We start from the raw sequence: 17,774 nt of genomic DNA, 5'->3' as shown, positions 1-17,774 counted from the left end.
GGTGAAAGCCACAACCCACCTCTGCAAAGGCTGCCTCAAAGCTCATCAGAGGCCCCTCTCACTTTTGTCTCCTTGAAGGACCTATTCGGAAAGGTGTGTAAGGACATTTCTTCACTTCAAGACGATATCTCCAAATATTTAAAAGTAATGTAGCAAGACCTGGGAGATTGGTACAGAGGAACCTCACCCTGGAAGACTCGGGAGTTGCATGGGAGGAAGGAATAGACTCCATTCAGAAAGAAGAACTAGGATTTGGAAACCAAAATATCTCACTTTCTGGCCATCTTGAGGACGTCGAAAAGAGATTCTGCAGATTAAACATACGCATCAGGGGAGTATCGCGAGAAGCTTAGAACGGGGATATTGAACATTTCTCAAAACGCCTGCTTCATTATATACTCCCAGGGCTTAATGAGGAAGACATTCAATTTGACAGAACGTAAAATTTAGGCCACTCAGCAGGCCCTGGAGACAGACCGCCAGACATCTTGACTTGTGCGCTTTACCTCTAATAGAAGGCCATAATGGAGGAGCGGCATAAGATGGGCTTGAACGTTTTCTAGGGAGCACATAGTTGACTCTATCAGTGTTTGTCACCAATTACACTACAAAAAATACATCTGTGTCATCCAGCTACCGCGTTTCTAAAAGATAACGGGATACCTTACTTTGGCATCACCCTTTCAGGCTGATTTTCACTTGGAATGAAGACGCTCAAAACATCTACACTCTGGCCATCTCAGTGTTCAAACTACCCAAACCTCAAGAGAAATCTTCAACCATAGGATCAAGGACTGTCAAGGAGACACAATCTTACCAAACTGAACAACTCTTAAACCATCCCAGAAACAACTAATATGTGAAGGGAAGGCAGTCTTGGACAAATTGCCATTGGACCATCTACAGGAACAGAATCGAGTCAATTAACAAGATGCCAAAGGATAAAACACAGACTAACATTGGGTTCTTGACTCTTGAAGGGTGATTGGCTGGCTGACTGATAGACCTGACAGCCTTAGGGTGGTCTTCCCTCCAAAGCTTTGCCTTCCTCCTACACTTTTTCTGACCTCGTTTTCGCTGGCCATAGGACTCTGAGCACTTTACCACTGCTCACCAATGCCAAAGTGAATGTACTCTATCTCAAAACATTGTAAAATTGGCTCACCCCCATTTGCCATATTTCATTTACTTATACATTCCCAGTAAAGTACACTACAGGGCCTGCAAATTAAATTCTACTAGTGGGCCGCAGCACATATTTTGCCACCCACCTAGGCAGCTCTAAAACCATGGCTCAGGCCTGCGATTTTAAAGCCTGCGTGTGCAGTTTACACCTCCATTTCAACCTAGCAAGATAAACCTCTTGCCAGGCTCACACCTTCCCTTTTAATACATATAAGTCACCACTAAGGTAGGCCCTGGACAACCCAGAGGGCAGAGTGCAATGTATTTAAAAGGCAGGACATGTACTTGTTTACGTTTAACATGACGTGGTTGTGAAAAACTTTTAAATTCCTTTTTCACTACTGCAAGGCCTATTCCCATAGAATAACATTGGGATGACCTTATTTCCTTGTATACGTGTAATTCCCAATTGTGAAGAGAAAGACTTTCCAAGTTTGGTGTCGCTGGAATCCTAATTTAAACAACCTAACTTATGGTGAAGTTGGATTTCAAATTAAAACTCTAAAAATATCACTTTTAGGCATTTTCTTTCTTTAGCGATTTAGTACCTGCTGCCTGTCTGACAGTTGGGCTTTGCCACACACAATGGGAGATTAGGTGTGACTTGATGGGCCATCCTGGCAGGATGGGACGGAGGTGCTGGACCCAGCCTCACGTACACCTGAATAGGCTGTGTCCTGTCTTCACATGAAGGGCTGAATACCCCACTGTAGTGAGCTTGGAGCCAGGGAGGGAAGGGATGACCTCTGTACACTTCAAAGGCATGTCTTTGAAGCCTCCGCTACTTCAAAGGCACAACTGGGTATAAGTACTAATCAGTACACTTCTGGACCTGTGAAGTCTCTACTTCGGAAGAAGGACTGCTGTTCTGCTAAAGACCTGCCACTCTGCTGGACTGCTGCTTTGCTGGACTACTGCCTTGCTGTGCTGCCATGCTGCCTGTTGATCACCTGCCTGGGTGAGTAGGACGGAACTTGTATCACTTAAACTCAGGTTGGCCTTCTGATTTGAGGTCTCAGGGACATAAACTACTTCCAACTACCCTGCTTCTGCACCTGGACTCTGCAGTGCCAAGTGGTGCCACCCTTGTCATGGACCCTTGGAAGTGGGCCGAAGTTGCTTGTTCCAGCAGAACCGATGCAACTGCTGTCGAACTGGTGCATCAAGGCTGCTGCATGGATCAGAACTGACGCCTTGCCTCTGCTACATGGATCAGAACTGACACATGGCCGCTGCTGGGTGGCTCAGACCCTATGCATCGCCTTTAGAACCACCACTGTGGTCCTTGCATCTCCGACAATGGTAGCCACAATGATGATGACAAATCTCCGCATCATAGCCCACCGCTCATCGGAGACGACACATCACTGCTGCTGCGCGGATGAGCACTAGTGCATCATCGCTGTTGCATGGATTGACACAAACGCATCACCTCGACTGTATCACACACTGTCAATGCGGTGTATCACACACTGTAAATGCACCCAGGATTAAGGTACTTTGGTTCAGTGAGCCTCACTGGGTCCCTGTATCTGGTGCACGATCCATCGCAGTCGGCCTGAACTTTTGATTTTGTCTCTGCCCTTCGCAAACAGATATTCTGAATAGTGCGTTTTGCTTCTAGGCGCTATTTTTATCTAAACCAGTATTGGATTTTGTCGTTCTGGTCTTGTTTTATTTAAATAATAGCTATTTTTCTATATTGATGTAGAATCTTTTCGTGTGGTGTTTTCACTGTTTTACTGTTTGAAGTGTTGCACAAATACTTTACACATTGCCAAGCTACCAGAGAGTGAGCACAGGTTAATTTAGGGTTTGCTTGCTTCTTACCCTGACTAGGTTTGTGGTTGCTGCTTGACCAGGGCTCATACCCCGGTCAACCTACAACCCAATTTTCAACACTGCACTATAGACGACTCGGTTGCTGTCAATGGGGGAGCTGAAGACGGACAAAACCCCCAGCTATCAGGGGATCAGGGTGGAGGGATACACTGAGTATACTGGAAAACACAACCAGCAGTACCATGTATCCAAAGTACTGGTATGATAGTCCTTCCCAAACACAAGAACTACAGTTGAAAGAAGAGGTTTTGATTTGTTTACTGTTGTGGTTTCTACTTTGGTGGTTACTCCGGCAGAACATCTTCATTAATTTATTACTCTACACAATGAGGCTGGAGCTCTTGATGGGAGCTTCGGGAGAAACCCTCTCAGCTTCTTACGAATGCCATACTCTATGACAGGTCCCAATGTTTACTATTATGAGCTTACCAGGATATAATGCCTCGGCTAAGCGTATATCCTTATTTAATATGTTAAAATAGTCCTTCAAGAGACTCATCTAATAAGACAAGACTGGGGGTGATTCATATCTTGCTGCATCTCCCAGCAGCTTCTTTCCTTGTGTCCAAGCAAGGTCAATAAATTCAAATGGAAGGTCCTTAATACTCACACCGAACTCCCTGGCTGTATGCTGATGCTGAGGATCTCTATGACTTCCCATACATTTAATTTGTGCTCTGAATGATAACCAAAAGAGATTTTTCAATTATCCCTTATCTGAATTCATGACCACCTCTTAATCTAACATGCTGGTGTGAGGAGATTTGAATATAGAAATGGACACCAACCTAGATCGCTATGCTCAATGAGTAAGTCAGTAAGGCACTCTGTCCAAAGCAGGGCTAAAGCGGTTGAGGGAAATGGGACTGTCAGATATCTAGAGAACCCGAAATCTTACCTCTAGGGATTACACATACTACTCTGCCTCACATCATACCTATGCCAGGCTAGACTATTTTTTGGGCACTTCACAGATACTAGCAAAGACAAAACATATAGATATTGGGATATCAACCCTATCTGACCACTCAACAATCATGATTAGGTTATAAGACCACCACACCCCCACGTCCAATTAGACATGGCGACTAAATAATAATTCCCAGAAAAGAGATATTACATGCTTAATAATTGGGGAGAGAATCACCAATTATTTACTGTACACTGAGTGACTGGTCTATGGGATGCCTTTAAGGCAGTCTTTGGGGGGGAATGGGGCTGATTTCACTTGGGGTTAAAACCGTGCAGAATGGGCACTAAAGCACGGACATCCTGGGAGCGGGATCTTGGCACAACAATAACTGACAGCGTATGGTACTACTGCTGTGCGCAAACACAATACATCTCAAATAATCATAGGCATAAATTATGACATTTTAAATACCTCCATAGAGTGTATGTAACTCCGAAGTTATTATCCAAAATGAATCCCGCCGTATCAAGTGCACGTGCTAGATGTTCGGAACCAGAGGCGGATTTTTCTCACCTTGTATGGAATTGTGCACCTGTAAGGGTGTATTGGGAAGACATTTTTCATCATCTGTCTATCATGGTGGAACACATTATAAAACCCACACCACTGATGGCATTATTGGGGTAAGTCAAGGCACTTAAGAGAAGTAGTAGACGATCTCTGCAATAGCCATACTCTTTGCATTGGGGCACAGCACAAACACCAACGGTGCTGGCCTGGCTCTGTGACCTTAGTTACTGTGACACCATGAGTGATGTCTATTTCACATTATTACCCATCACTTCACGCTAGTGTGACATCTGGCAACCGCTGAAGAACTATTTGCAAACCTACCCCATTGATAATGGCTGAGATAGGCATACATTCACAGCGATGTGACACCCCTGGCAAATATGTTGGACATAGGTGCAGACTGGGAGGTTTAAAAACAACAACCACTAAAATTGAAACAGACTCTACGGGACTGTGGACAATGTCATGATTAATGTAATGGAAATGCTGGACTGTGATTATACTTGGATGTTTGCTTGAGAATTGCTCCTTTGTAACTGGTTTTGTATTTGGGGTATGGGAGTGTTCTATATTGGCATCATGGCACATTATGACCAGCACATGCGGTCCTTTGGCATTCACTCCCTGATTGTTTGTTATATCTGAAAAATGCAATAAAACAAATTTTCAAAAAATAAAACCATGCAGAAGGGTGAGTAAACAGGCAGAACTGGAGAACCGAGGGAAGAAAGTGAAGGAATATCACAAACTCACAGGTTCGAAGAAAATAAGACATCAACACACACAAACAAGACAGCAGCTCAAGGCCTTAGATACAGATAGGGCGGAGTTTGCTTTGCTGTGCCTCTGCCAATGCTACTACTACTAAGAAGGGGGAACAGAGCTGGTAAGCTGTTGGCCTGTAAACAAAGGTCCAAAAGTGGACTACAGATTGTTATTGTTATGGTACTTGTAATGCGCGCACCTACCCCAAAGGTTTTCCCAGCGCATGGCAAGAGTAGCGGGAAGATACAAAAGGAACAATAGCAGAGTTAAAAAAGCCAAGTTTTTAGTCCCTTATGAAAAGCTAAGAGATATGCTGTATCTTCCAGGGAAGCAGGCAGGGATTTTTAGTACAGTGAACCGAGTCTGTAAAATGGATCTCAGTGGTCGGGAAGGATGATAAAAGTGGACTAAGCTAACATATAGCAGAGGGCTTTGAATTTAATACGATTTGAAACTGTCAGCCAGTGTAGGTCACAGAGAATGTTGGAGACCAAAGTATACTTCGGAAGGTGATAAAGGAGCCTGGCAGCAGCGTTTTGCACGAGTTGTAGTCTGTGGATAGTGGCTTTATTGGCTCCCAAATATAAGACATTGCCATAGTCTAGTCGGGAGATGACAAGGGCTTGGATCACCGACCTCTGAGCTGAAAAAGGGATCAGCCATGAGATCTTTTTTAGCCACTTAAGCCCAGCAAAGCAGGTGGACAACACCTAGGCCACTTGATTCATGGATAATGCTTCATCCATGAAGAAACCTAGGTTTTTTTTTTGGTTTTTTTATCTTTATTTATTGTTTTAAGAAGAGAGGACACAGGAAAAAAAAGAAAGCGACAATTCCGCACAACTTCCCACACAGGGGGCAATCAGAGAGGCAAGTCGCTAGGCCGGCAAGGGCAGTGGAGCGAGCATCACTCAGCCCGGAGGAGCAGACCATTAAGCAGTAGATGGTGCAGGCAGGGTCGTAGGGAATTGCAAGCCAAAATTCTTAGCAGGGAGGATGCTCAGTTAGTTAGAAGCCATTCCGAAAGAGTTTTGCCCGCTGCTTAGGAGCTGTGCCTGCCTCATTGTCAATGAAAGTGTCGCAAGAATAACAGTGAACAAAGAACATCCTCCCCCCCACCCCCCTCCCCCCAGTGGTAGTGACAGCATTCGTTCTGGCAATCATTCTAATCACAACATTCACATCTGGAATTAGTGGAGGGCTCGAATCGTGGACGGACAAACCGCTGATGGGAGTCCTCTGGAAAGGAAACGTACCAAGGGGCCCCAGCGGAACAAAAAGTTCTTGAAGTTGCCTAGGAAGATGTCCGCTACCCGTTCCATGCTCAGCAGCTTCCACAGCCTGCGTGCCACAGGGAGATCGCTGGAGCCTCCGGTTTCTTCCAGGCTGCAGCCAGCGTGAGTTTAGCAGCACCGAGACATAACCACAGTGTCTGTTTGTCTGCACGGGTCTGGTATTCGAGCTCCGGGTCTCGAAGGCCCAGCAGGACGTGCCATTTAGTCAGCCACAGGGTATCCTAGAATCTCTTTAATATGGGATAGAATCTCCTCCCAGAAGGGGCGGATGATCGGGCAGTCCCACCATATGTGGCGGAAATCACCAAGGAAACCGCAGCCCCTCCAGCATCTATCAGAGGAGGATGGGAAAATGCGATGCAACTTGGCAGGATACAGATACCAGTCCATAAGAGTCTTAAGATGGGCCTCCCTGAGTTCCACCGAGTGGTTATGCGCAGCGATGTCACGCCACAGGTGCGAAAACTCCCCGTCCGAGATATCTCGCCCAAGGAGGTTCTCCCAAGTACCCATATAACGGGGACGAGGTGACACCGCGGAGGTAAGCAGCAGGTTATAAAGGAAAGAGATAACTCCTGTCATGCAGGAGGTCCGCAGCAGAAAAGCCTCAAAAGTGGAGGGGGGTCTTGTGGCAGCGTCGTTGACTGCAGGGGATGTGGCCCAGTGGAGCAGTTGGACGTGACGGAAGCGTTCGGAAGGCGGCACCCCGTTGTCCCGCATACAGTCGTGAAAGGTAAGGGGAGTATGGCCGAGGAACAAATGCGTGAGAGCACGGCATCCACCCTCTCTCCAAACGTCGAAGGATCCCTCTTGCATTGCCGGTGGGAAGGCCGGGTTAAAATGAAGTGGCGTGAAGGGAGAGGGGAAAGTAGTCCAGCGATCATCGCCGGCCAGTGTGTCCCAGACCTTCAGGGTGGTGCCGGTGGGAGTACTAATGTACGCGTTTTTGGGTCTGTCTCCCTTGGGTTTCCACGCCAAGTCCCAGATCGATCTGCCCGCTACACTCCTGTCCATGTGCAGCCAGTGTTTCTCCGAGAATTGTTGGGACCACTCGATCAAGACCCGCAACTGCGCCGCCTTGTAATATAAGAGCATGTCGGGGAGGCCTACCCCTCCCTCTCTACGAGATCGGCGGAGGGTAGCAAAGGAAAACCGCGCTCGGTCCCCCTGCCAGACAAACCGCAGCATCTGAGTCTTGAGACGCCGGAAGAAGTCAGCCTCTAGTGGGATAGGGAGTGCCTGAAAAAGATATAAGAATTTAGGGAGAACGACCATTTTGAGGGCGTGGATTCTACCCAGCCACGAGATGTATTTCGGTTTCCAGCGCTCCAAGTCTGCTCGGACCTGCGCCAGTAACGGGGGAAAGTTTGCAGAGTACAATTGCCCAATCGAGGGAGTCAGCCGGATCCCCAAGTACAGGATGGAATGGGGGGCCCACGACAGGGGAGTGATTGGCCGCAATCTGTCCACCTCAGCTGGGGAGAGCGTAAGGTTAAGGACAAAGGACTTGTCGTAATTGACTTTGAAGCCGGCCACATTTTCGAAGCGCAGCAGAACATGCTGGACGTAGGGGAGAGAATGGGCCGGGTCCATAATAGAGAGGAGAACGTCATCAGCGAATAGGGTAATCTTGTGCTGCTCTCCCGTGAACGGGAGACCCCGTATCCCCTCGTGCTCCCGAACAGCTAGCGCTAGCGGCTCAATACTCAGGGCAAAGAGCAGAGGGGAAAGGGGGCAGCCCTGCCTGGTGCCTCGCAAGTGCGGGAAAAACGCAGACAGGTGGCCGTTCACCGTGACTCTCAAGCGAGGGCCGCTGTAGTTTGCTCTCACCGTCGAGAGGAATTTAGACGAAAAGCCAAAAGCGGCCAAGGTGTGAAAGAGGAAGCCCCAGTCCACTCGATCAAAGGCCTTTTCGGCGTCAAGTCCCACCAGGACCGCTGGGATCTTAAACTTATGGGCCTTCTCAATCAAGTGGATGACTCTTCTCGTGTTATCGTGAGTCTGGCGACCCTTAATAAATCCAGATTGATGTGGGTGAATGAGCGCCGGCATCAGGTCCTGGAGCCTCCCTTCAATGATAGAGGAGTACAACTGGGCATCGATATTGAGAAGGGCTATCGGGCGATAGGAGGAGAATTTAGACGGGTCCTTCCCCGGTTTGGGGATAATCGAGATCACTGCCTCAGCCATCGATCCCGACGTCTCCCCGGCATCCGCCATGGCGTTAAAAAGGGAAATCAGGAAGTCGCCCACTTCCGATGCGAAAGTCTGATAGAACAAAGCAGTATAGCCATCTGGCCCTGGTGCTTTATGTGGCTTCAGGTGTTTAATAGCCTCCAGGACTTCCTCCTTTGTAAACGGGGCCTCGAGCAGTTCATTCCACTCCTTGGAGACCCAGGGCAGCGGAAGACCATCCAGGTAAGTCCGTTGACTCTCAGGGTCAGAGGCCTCCCCCCTACAGAGCTCCGCGTAAAAGCGCTAGAACAGATCGGCCTTGACTCCGTCCCGATGGTGTAGAGTCCCCACCGCATCATGGATGCCCCCAATATACACCCGCTCTCGCTTATCCCGAAGCTGGCGAGCCAAGTGTCTCCCTACTTTGTTCCCCTGGGAATAGGAGAGGTGTCGAAGTTTGAGCAGAGTAAACTCCGCCCTGTTGTTATAGTGAGCCCTGAGCTTCCCCCTGACCGCTGTTAACGGGCGAAGAGTCAATCGAGAAGGGTTCCGTTTATGGGCTAGTTCAAGAGTTGCGAGTTCCCCCTCCAGTTCCTCACGCTCCTTACGTCGTAGTTTATTAAGATTGGCATTGAGGGCCGAGCAAGTGCCTCTCATCGATGCCTTAAAGGCACTCCAGGTGGTGAATATCGACGTATCGGACACGGGATTAAGATCGAAAAATTCACACATGGCCTTACGCAGCCCTTTACAGGAAGTTTCATCCCGAACAAGCGAGGCCGGGAAGTACCATTTCCGGAGACCGTCACCCCTCGCCGACCAGTTTAAGCACAGCACGAGTAGGCTGTGGTCCGAGACAGAGAGCGGGAACATGCGGGCCTCGCGGACATCCCCTCTAAGAGCTTGGTTCAAAAAAATATGGTCTAGACGGGAATAAGAGAGAGCGCCTTCCATCCACCAGCCCCAGTTCACCTATCAGGAGCTGCATTTCAGTGGAGAACACTCCAGCATCGGATCTTTGAGTATGAGAGCTATCCATTTCCTTCTGCCAAACTAGATTGAAGTCCCCCAGCAAGAACAGGTCACCCTCCACAAAATCATCCACTTTCCGCAGCAGGTCTTAGAGAAAGTTATTTTGGTCCGCATTCGGAGCATACACTACCACAAATGTGCACATTCTTTCATACATCAAGCCCTTGACCATCAACCAACGACCCTCCCTATCGCTGCGCACGCCCATGGGCTGAAAGTGCAGGGCAGACCGGAAGAGAAGGGCCACCCCTCTATGCTTCGTGGAAGCTGACGACCTGTAAGAAAGGGGGACATTTTTATGTTTGAGGCGGAGCTCGTCCTTACGCGCCAAATGAGTCTCCTGGAGGCCCACCACATCTAGCTGGTGATCATGCACATACTTCCAAACTTTCTGTCGTTTTTGCGGGGAATTTAAACCTTTCACGTTCCATGTTCCTATAGTAAGTGGCATTACACAATGAAGACTTCACCCCCTGCCATTCTTATGCAGTAAAGAGACCTCTCATTCTCCTCCGCCCAAGACCTCCAAAAGGCACTTCGTGCCCATGCATCCCAACACGCACAGCCACAGACAGCCCAATCCAGGGGAATGTATGGTAGTCCCCCCCTCCCACACCACCCCCCCCCCTCGCCTCTCGGCCATAATACTCCCCATGAGCCCAGACCTGCCGGGTTGGAAGGCAAAAACACATCAGACCACCATTTGACATCCATCTGCATACACACATCTTGGTCACCACCACTGTACCCCCCGATCCCAACTCTCTCACCTCCCGCAAGAGCCCCCCCACAAATCACCCCCCCAACCCCTCAATCCCCGCCAAAGAACAACCTAACAGAAGGAAGCAACAGAGAAGTTCGAAGGAAAGTCTCACCATACAGGTCAGAGGGATCGCCAGTCCCAGGGCTTGGTAGTCTATAGGTACCCTCGGAGCACGGGGGCCTGGGTGAGAGTCAGTGGCCCCCCAGTGGTCCGGACCGGGGTGTCTTCCCAAAAAGTACATAAGGACCCACGGTACCTGAATCGGAGGTGCCCCTCCGACGCCATCTATTCAGCATTCTGGGCTCAGGCTGCTCCAGAGCTGCCCTGTGACGAAGCCACCGTCACCGTGGTCACAGAGGCCACCGCTGCTCCCCTCTCCTGCAAGCTGGTCGTGGGATCAGGTCTCCTCAATGCGGTCGCGTTGCCCAATCTTTGCCAGGATGGAGAGCGTCGTCTCCGCCGCGATGGGGAGCCCTCGCCTCTCGGGGAGGGGGCCCGTCCTCCAGACCCAGGAGGTCCTTGGCAGCCTGCAGCGAGCGAATCTGGACCAACCTATTTTGCCATCTGAAGATGAGTCGAAAGGGGTGGCCCAAGCGTAGGCCACATTTTGATCGTGCAAAAAAGTGGTGACAGGCCGGAACTCGCGTCTATTCTGAAGTGTCGAGGCCCAGTTAGTGCGTAGTCTCTCCGGCCGTGTGCCGGGGAGGAGGCCCCCCAACTCAATCCCAATGCCTTATCGTCGGCGATGTCACAGAAAGCCAGCAGATGCCCCAGGTGATGTGCAGTCAGGGGGATCTCCTCCGGTGGGAGCAGGGAGTGACTCGGTTCCCCAGTAAGGCAGCAACAGCAGGCCGCTACCCCCTCATAGCTCGCCGGGCCCAGGTGGCAGGAGTGCGCTAATTGTCCGCACCAGGTTGGTGTCGCCCTCTAAGTCTTCTCAAGGGGCAGAAGGCCAGAGTTCAGTCAGGGAGGAGGGCGAGGGCCACACAGGCGGAGAGCGTGGAACGCAGCGATGCAGCAGGTCGGGGGCGTCGGCGAACCAAAGTTAGTATGCCACCCACTCAGGGCTGGTAGGGGGAAGAGTCAGTTCCAATGCCGATGCCCACGTCAGGCTCTCGAACCCCTGTAGCGGCAGCCCATGCAGCAGAAGGGCCCACAGGCCGGAGATCCCCAGACTCAAGTAACGCAGTGAACTCCACTGCTGAGCGGGGCGCAGCGGGCACTCACCGCAGCAGCACCGGGATCAGGCGATCCCCTTCACGGGTGGTCCAAAGGTAGGCCACTCTCTCAGCGGCCGAGGTCCGCTAAGTCGCCATTCACCGCTCGGGACTCGCGTCCCACTCCTCCGCGCCGGGAGACACAAGACGCAGGCACGGGGGCAAGCTCTCTGCGGTATTCCAAGTCACCAAGCCGGGCAGCACCACTCAGCAAGAAGACTCCGCGGGCTGCAAGCAACCCAGGTGCCCCGCGCAGCAGGTAGGCCCCTCCCTCGGGTCCGGTTCCTCAGCTCTGCCCCGGATGGAGCGAGGGCCGAGCTCTCACGTCCCGGGTTCTCCGAAGCTTCACGAGGCTCCCCCGGCTGGGGGCCAAGAGTCGCCAGAGGGGGCCCGGGCCCCCGGCAGCAAGGATCGCGGCCAACCACCGCCGCGCCACAGTCCGACCAGCAGGCCGTCGGGGCGGGCCGCGGCTGCGGCGTCGGGCCCGGCCCGACCCGATCTTCAATCCCCGGCCTCAGTTATGGTGCCTCGCCAGCCTGTCGCCAGTCACCGCCCGGAGGCACACCCCGGGTAACAGCAAGGAGGCCGTTGGGGCAAAAGCGGACAGCAACCGCTGCGGCCGCCACCCCCCGGGGTGCCGCTCAAGAGCCTCAGGTAGCGGCTGCCGCAGTCGTGGCAGGAAGGGTCCCCTGGGCCGCCACAGCGAGCCACTCAAGACCCCGGCTCCAGCGGTCCAGCCCCGCGGTAGGCCCCTCAGCGGGCAGGGGCCGATCTCCCCTCCAGTAGGTCCACGGAGGTCAAAATGTCCCCAACCGGCACCGGAGCAAAAAACCACAGGGCGGCCTCGTCTATGCTAGGCCCGGAGGGGTGCTGGACAAAGCTAAAGCAGGTGCGGCGTCGGAGGGACTTAAAGCACGTCCTACACGATCGCCATCTTGGACACGCCGAAACCTAGGTTTTTAACACTGTTAGGAAGAGCGGGAGAAGTGCCTAGTTCAGCAGGCCAGTGCTGCGGCCCCCTGAGATCAGGTATTTTGCCTAAAACCATGACTTTGGTTTTGGCCCCATTAAGCTTAAGTTAATTATGCTGCATCCAGTAAAAAATCTTGCTCAAGCCTATGCTGAGGTCAGAGGGCCCGTGACCCTTCACCAGTGGAACGGCGAACAGGGATCTGTGAGTCATCTGCATAGGAAAAAAGAAACAACCCAGCATCTTCAACCACCTCTGCTAGAGGACGGATATATATGTTGAACAGCAGAGGGTTCAGCACTGAGCCCTGTGGAACTTAAGCATGGGCGGATTTTGCGAATTGGCAATCCGCGAAATTGCGCATTTACGGATTCGCAATCCGCAAAATCCGCGAACTCTCGCGAATTTTGCGGATTCCTTTTTTTTGTGTTCGCAAGTTTTTCTGCCATTTCGCAAGGGTTTTTTACCAGTTCGCAAACGCGAACTTACTTGTCGGGTAGCAACGGTCGCGACCATGTTGTTTCTACGTCTGTTTCACCACTGCCACCCTCTGTTTCACCACTGCCACCCTCTGGCTCACCCATGCCACCCTCTGGCTCACCCATGCCACCCTCTAGTTCATTACTGTAGATTATGGGGGGAAAAGCACACCTGCCCTGCCTCAACTGACATGAATGAATTAGGGGCTGATTAATGTGTCACTGAATTTGAACTTCCAGGCTGGCACCTGCTTCCTTATCTGTAATTGCTTTCTGTTGCAGTGTAATTTTTTTAACAGGACCTTTGTTGTATACTTGTAGCTATTCTCTGAGCCTGCTGTGAGGGTCAGAGCAGGGTCATAGAATAGTTGCAAGTAGGCAACTGAACTCTGAAGGGTACCCTCAGGAAGCACTACAGGGAATGGTTACTAATGATAAGATTGAACTTTTGCACCTGCTGAGTGCTTTTAGTTTTGCAAAAATCCAAATATCCAGCAGCATCCACAAAAACTAATCCTTCCAGGCACTACAGGGAATGGTTACTAATGATAAGATTGACCTTTTGCACCTGCTGAGTGCTTTCAGTTTTGCAAAAATCCAAATATCCAGCAGCATCCACAAAAAGTAATCCTTCCAGGTCAAGATCCAAATCAAAGTGACCAGCACATGAAGAAAGCACTGGGAGGAGCCTGCTGGACAGGAACAGGAAGTTGGAGACTGTGGGGCACTCCCTTCCTCCCAAACCCCCCCGCCCCCCAAAATGGACTCCTTGCAATAAAAAAGTGAAGGCAAATGTCAACCTGAGGAGTTATTCTGATAAAAATCATAATTTTCAAGGTTTATGCTGCCTGCTGGTGGATTTCTTGTGCGAAATTGCAAATTTTGCAATCTCGCAATTGCGAGATTGTCGCTGCCCGCCGTATCTACGTGTTCGCAAGTGTTTACTCCCGCGAAATTGTATAGTATTCTAGTTGGCAAGTGCGACCAAGCAAAAAATCCGCTTCGCACGGATTTATGAATTTTCGGCAAGTTTGCGAGAGTTCGCGGATTGCGAATTTGGCGAAAATCCGCGAGCGGAACGGATTTTATGCCCATGCTTAGTGGAACTCCACAGGGTGAAACATGGGAATTTGACCTGGCCGAGGAGGAGGAGACCTGGAAGGTTCAGCCCTTGAGATCAAATCACCACAGGCCAAGGGGAAATCATATAAACAATTACCGCATTATCAAGGCCTTTAGGCAATTCTATACATCTTTATACTCCCCTGACTCACTCCTGTCATGCGTTATTACCTCTTACCGTTATATGATTCGGACTCCATCAGTCAAATCAGCAGGCCATTAGACTAGAAACGGATATATTGTAGAGGAAGTCATCTTTGGCATTGGTAAGCTGCGGATGGGGAAAATCCCTGACCCAGACGGCTTCACTGCTGCATTTTATAAACTAATCTGCCCCTTGATAGCACCACTACTAGCCTCTTATGCTGAGATGGGCATCTTAACATTCACTATGCAAGAAGCCGTTATTACTGTAATACACAAAACAGGCAAATATGAAAAGATGCAACACAATAGGTCTCCTTTCACCCCACCCCCCTTCTCAATATAGATGCCAAGATCTTTACTGGCATATTAGCAAGATGGATGGGCCCTCATTAGCAGGGATCAGTGGAACCAGATCAAACCATCTTTACACTGGAGAGAGGTTGCAGTGATAATACAAACCACATCCTACACATCCTGGTTAAGACCGCCAGCATTTTTACTATCTATAGGCGCAGAGAGTTCTGGGCTATCAACAGAAATAGTTCCTCTGAGGGTGCCTTGTGAGACTCACTAAAAGCAGGAATCAGAGGTGAGACCACAAGCTTTGGGTTTCACAGACAGCAGGCTAATAAGATAAGAGGGTTGCATCTTGAGCTATCTGAACTTGAAGTACAACATATGAGGCTGATTGTGCAGAAGCGGGATGATCATGAGCGCCAGTAAAAGTTCACCATGCCCAAAGCTAGGAATAATAGCTACTAAGCCTGTTTCTCGCAGAAAGTTATCAGACTCATAGCGCCGAAAGCTATGAGTATGTGGAGAGTGTCAGAAGATTACTGGCCCTTCGCACACAGCAGATTGAATCGAACAGGGGTATAGAAGCCATACTAGATAGGGAGAAAGGCTGGGCTAGCACACCTAAAGCTATTACCAAAGTAAGGGGGATTATCAAGAACTTTACCAAGAAGATACAGTTCCCCCACTAGATCAGTTAGAAGCCTTTCCTGACAAAATAATGATAAAGGGGCTGGAAAATGAAGATCGTGAATCTCTGGAAACTGCTATAACCTCTGACAATATCAAATTAGCACTATGGGCCAAATGTACAAAAGGTTTTAGCTGTCACAAGCAGCGAATCAGGCTAAACAGCCTTTTGACATGTTCTAACCCTATTTTGTGACTCAATAAACTATTACTGAATTGCAAAATAGGGTTTGTGAGTGGGTATTAGGAAGGGGTGTGTTAAAGGCATCCCTTCCTAATTGTGAGTCGCAGGAGGATGTAATGGTTTGCGGCTGGAATGCGATTGCAAAACATTTGAAGTGTGCCACCAACTTCAAGCAGGTGGTAACTCAATCGCAAAAAGGAAGGGGTCCCTAAGGGACCCTTTTCACTTTGTGAATGTGGGCGCATACATGTTTTAAGAGCAGGCAGTAGTCCCACGGATCACTGCCTACTCTTAAAAAATGTAAAGAAAACCTTTCATTTCTGTTTTTGAAATGCGTCCTTTCCTTTAAGGAAAATAGGCTGCATTTCCCCCCCCCCCAAATTGCTTTATTGAAAAAGCAATCACAGACATGGTGGTCTGATGACCCGAGCAGGCCACCCTCCCTGTGACTTTGGTCATTCCCAATGGGAGGCAAATTGCGACCTGCATCATGAATATTGATGAGGCAGGTCCATTTGGGACCCACTGGGAATCACAAACAGTGCCAAACACACTGGTGTGCATCTCATTGTGCAAATTCCTAATTGCGAGTCACAAAAAAAGTCACTATTAGGAACTCGCAAAATGTAGTGATGGTACATGTGGTCCTATATTCTTTACCGTCTGGTAAAGCAGGAGGGGGGATAGATAAAATCCCAAGAGAGTTTTATAGAATTTTTTTTCAAGAACTAGCCTAAGACATGACCAATATTTTTCTGGGCATACAGCGGAGTGGGGTTGCCCTGCCTCATGGTGGTGTACTAATATTGTGGTCTTCATGAAGAAGGGGAAGCCCCCTACATACCCCTGCTCTTCAAGACTAATTTTGCTAATTCACAGTGATGGTAAACTCTATTAAAAAAACTCTGGTGTCTCGCATGGGTAGAATCATAGCCAAATTGGTTTCCCTCTGGAAGCATGGGTCTGTACTTGGGCATGGAATGACAGCTTATATAAAGCGAGCAATCACCCTGTCGATGTAGCGGGAGTGACCGGTGAACCAATGGCTATGATCCGGCTCGATGCAGGTAAGGCCTGATATATAAAGGCATTATATCATAAGCCAATGACTAGACTACAATTAATGGGGGTTGAACTGGAAGAACTCACTAGTTGGCCCTCACAAGTGAGACCTATCTTAGTCAACCCCAAAATCGTCCCCAGTTTCCTCAGGTAATGCCAATACAGAATGGCAAACAGCAAATTTCAAACGAGTAGGAGACTTTATGATTTGGACGGCCTTCAGTCATTTGCGAAACTGAAGGAGGCCTACAGGAGCCCAGAGACAGAGTATTTGCACTAAATGCAAATCACACACTGGGTTAATCACTCCTCAACTAGCTAGTAGAACTCTGACCCCTTTTTGAGAAGTGGCTTACCACCAAATCTGATGATCAACATCTTGGGTCTGATCTTCAAAAAATGCTTCAGAAGGAAGACTCACAGGAAAGATCCTTAGCATAGAGAAGGTGAGAGGTTGAACTAGAACAATCACTCTTGGATATCGAATGGGAAGAAATCTTTTACAGAGCCGGCACTTCAGCTACTCAGCAGTGCAGGCAAGGATGTCCTGACTACGATCACCCTGCACTGGTATTAAACCCCAGCTCAAATCCAGGTTTGGACCCCGGCAAACTCCATCGCTTGTTAGGGGATGTGTGGCCAAACAGGGGCATTTACACACCTGCTATGGCGATGCTCTAGCTACAGCATGTAAAATCACAACACTTTTGAAGCAGTTTAATAATACTACAATAACAAGTTCAAAGGTATGACTAAATCACCAAATCACAGTAATCGAACCACCTAACAAACCAAAAATGAAAAGCGCATAACCAAAAAGCTAAAATATTGCATATTCGTGTCACCTACTAAGAAAATCATTCCAAAATCTTGAACTACACGTACCACAGTGCACTCTGATCAACAACAAAATCCATCACCATTCACTCGCCATATTAATACTCACTTTCCTTCATTCAGGAACAGCTCGGGAACACCAGAACACTGCAAAAAATCCTATTCTGCAATCAGGTGTGTAGACAGAATTCCGAAATATCTATCTCTAGATCTTGTGTAATCTGTTATC

At 49.3% G+C, this 17,774-nt stretch overlaps 1 protein-coding gene across 18 annotated transcripts in view; it reads right to left on the bottom strand.

Annotated features, from left to right (window-relative positions):
• The window catches only part of ZBTB20 (zinc finger and BTB domain containing 20), a 2,277,743-nt gene that overhangs the window by 989,522 nt on the left and 1,270,447 nt on the right, over positions 1–17,774 (bottom strand). Inside the window, exon 1 of one of the 18 annotated variants that reach the window (XM_078656747.1) lies at positions 4,412–4,532. The exons of the other annotated variants lie outside the window; for them this stretch is intronic. The gene's annotated coding sequence lies outside the window, so the exon portion shown is untranslated. Of the gene's footprint in view, positions 1–4,411; positions 4,533–17,774 lie in introns of those variants that run through there. 18 annotated transcript variants of the gene reach the window in all.

Source organism: Lissotriton helveticus, chromosome 8 (assembly GCF_964261635.1).
Source record: "Lissotriton helveticus chromosome 8, aLisHel1.1, whole genome shotgun sequence".
Taxonomy (NCBI): Eukaryota; Metazoa; Chordata; class Amphibia; order Caudata; family Salamandridae; genus Lissotriton; species Lissotriton helveticus.
Note: the sequence above shows the minus strand (reverse complement) of the source record. Positions and strands in the feature narration are given on the sequence as shown.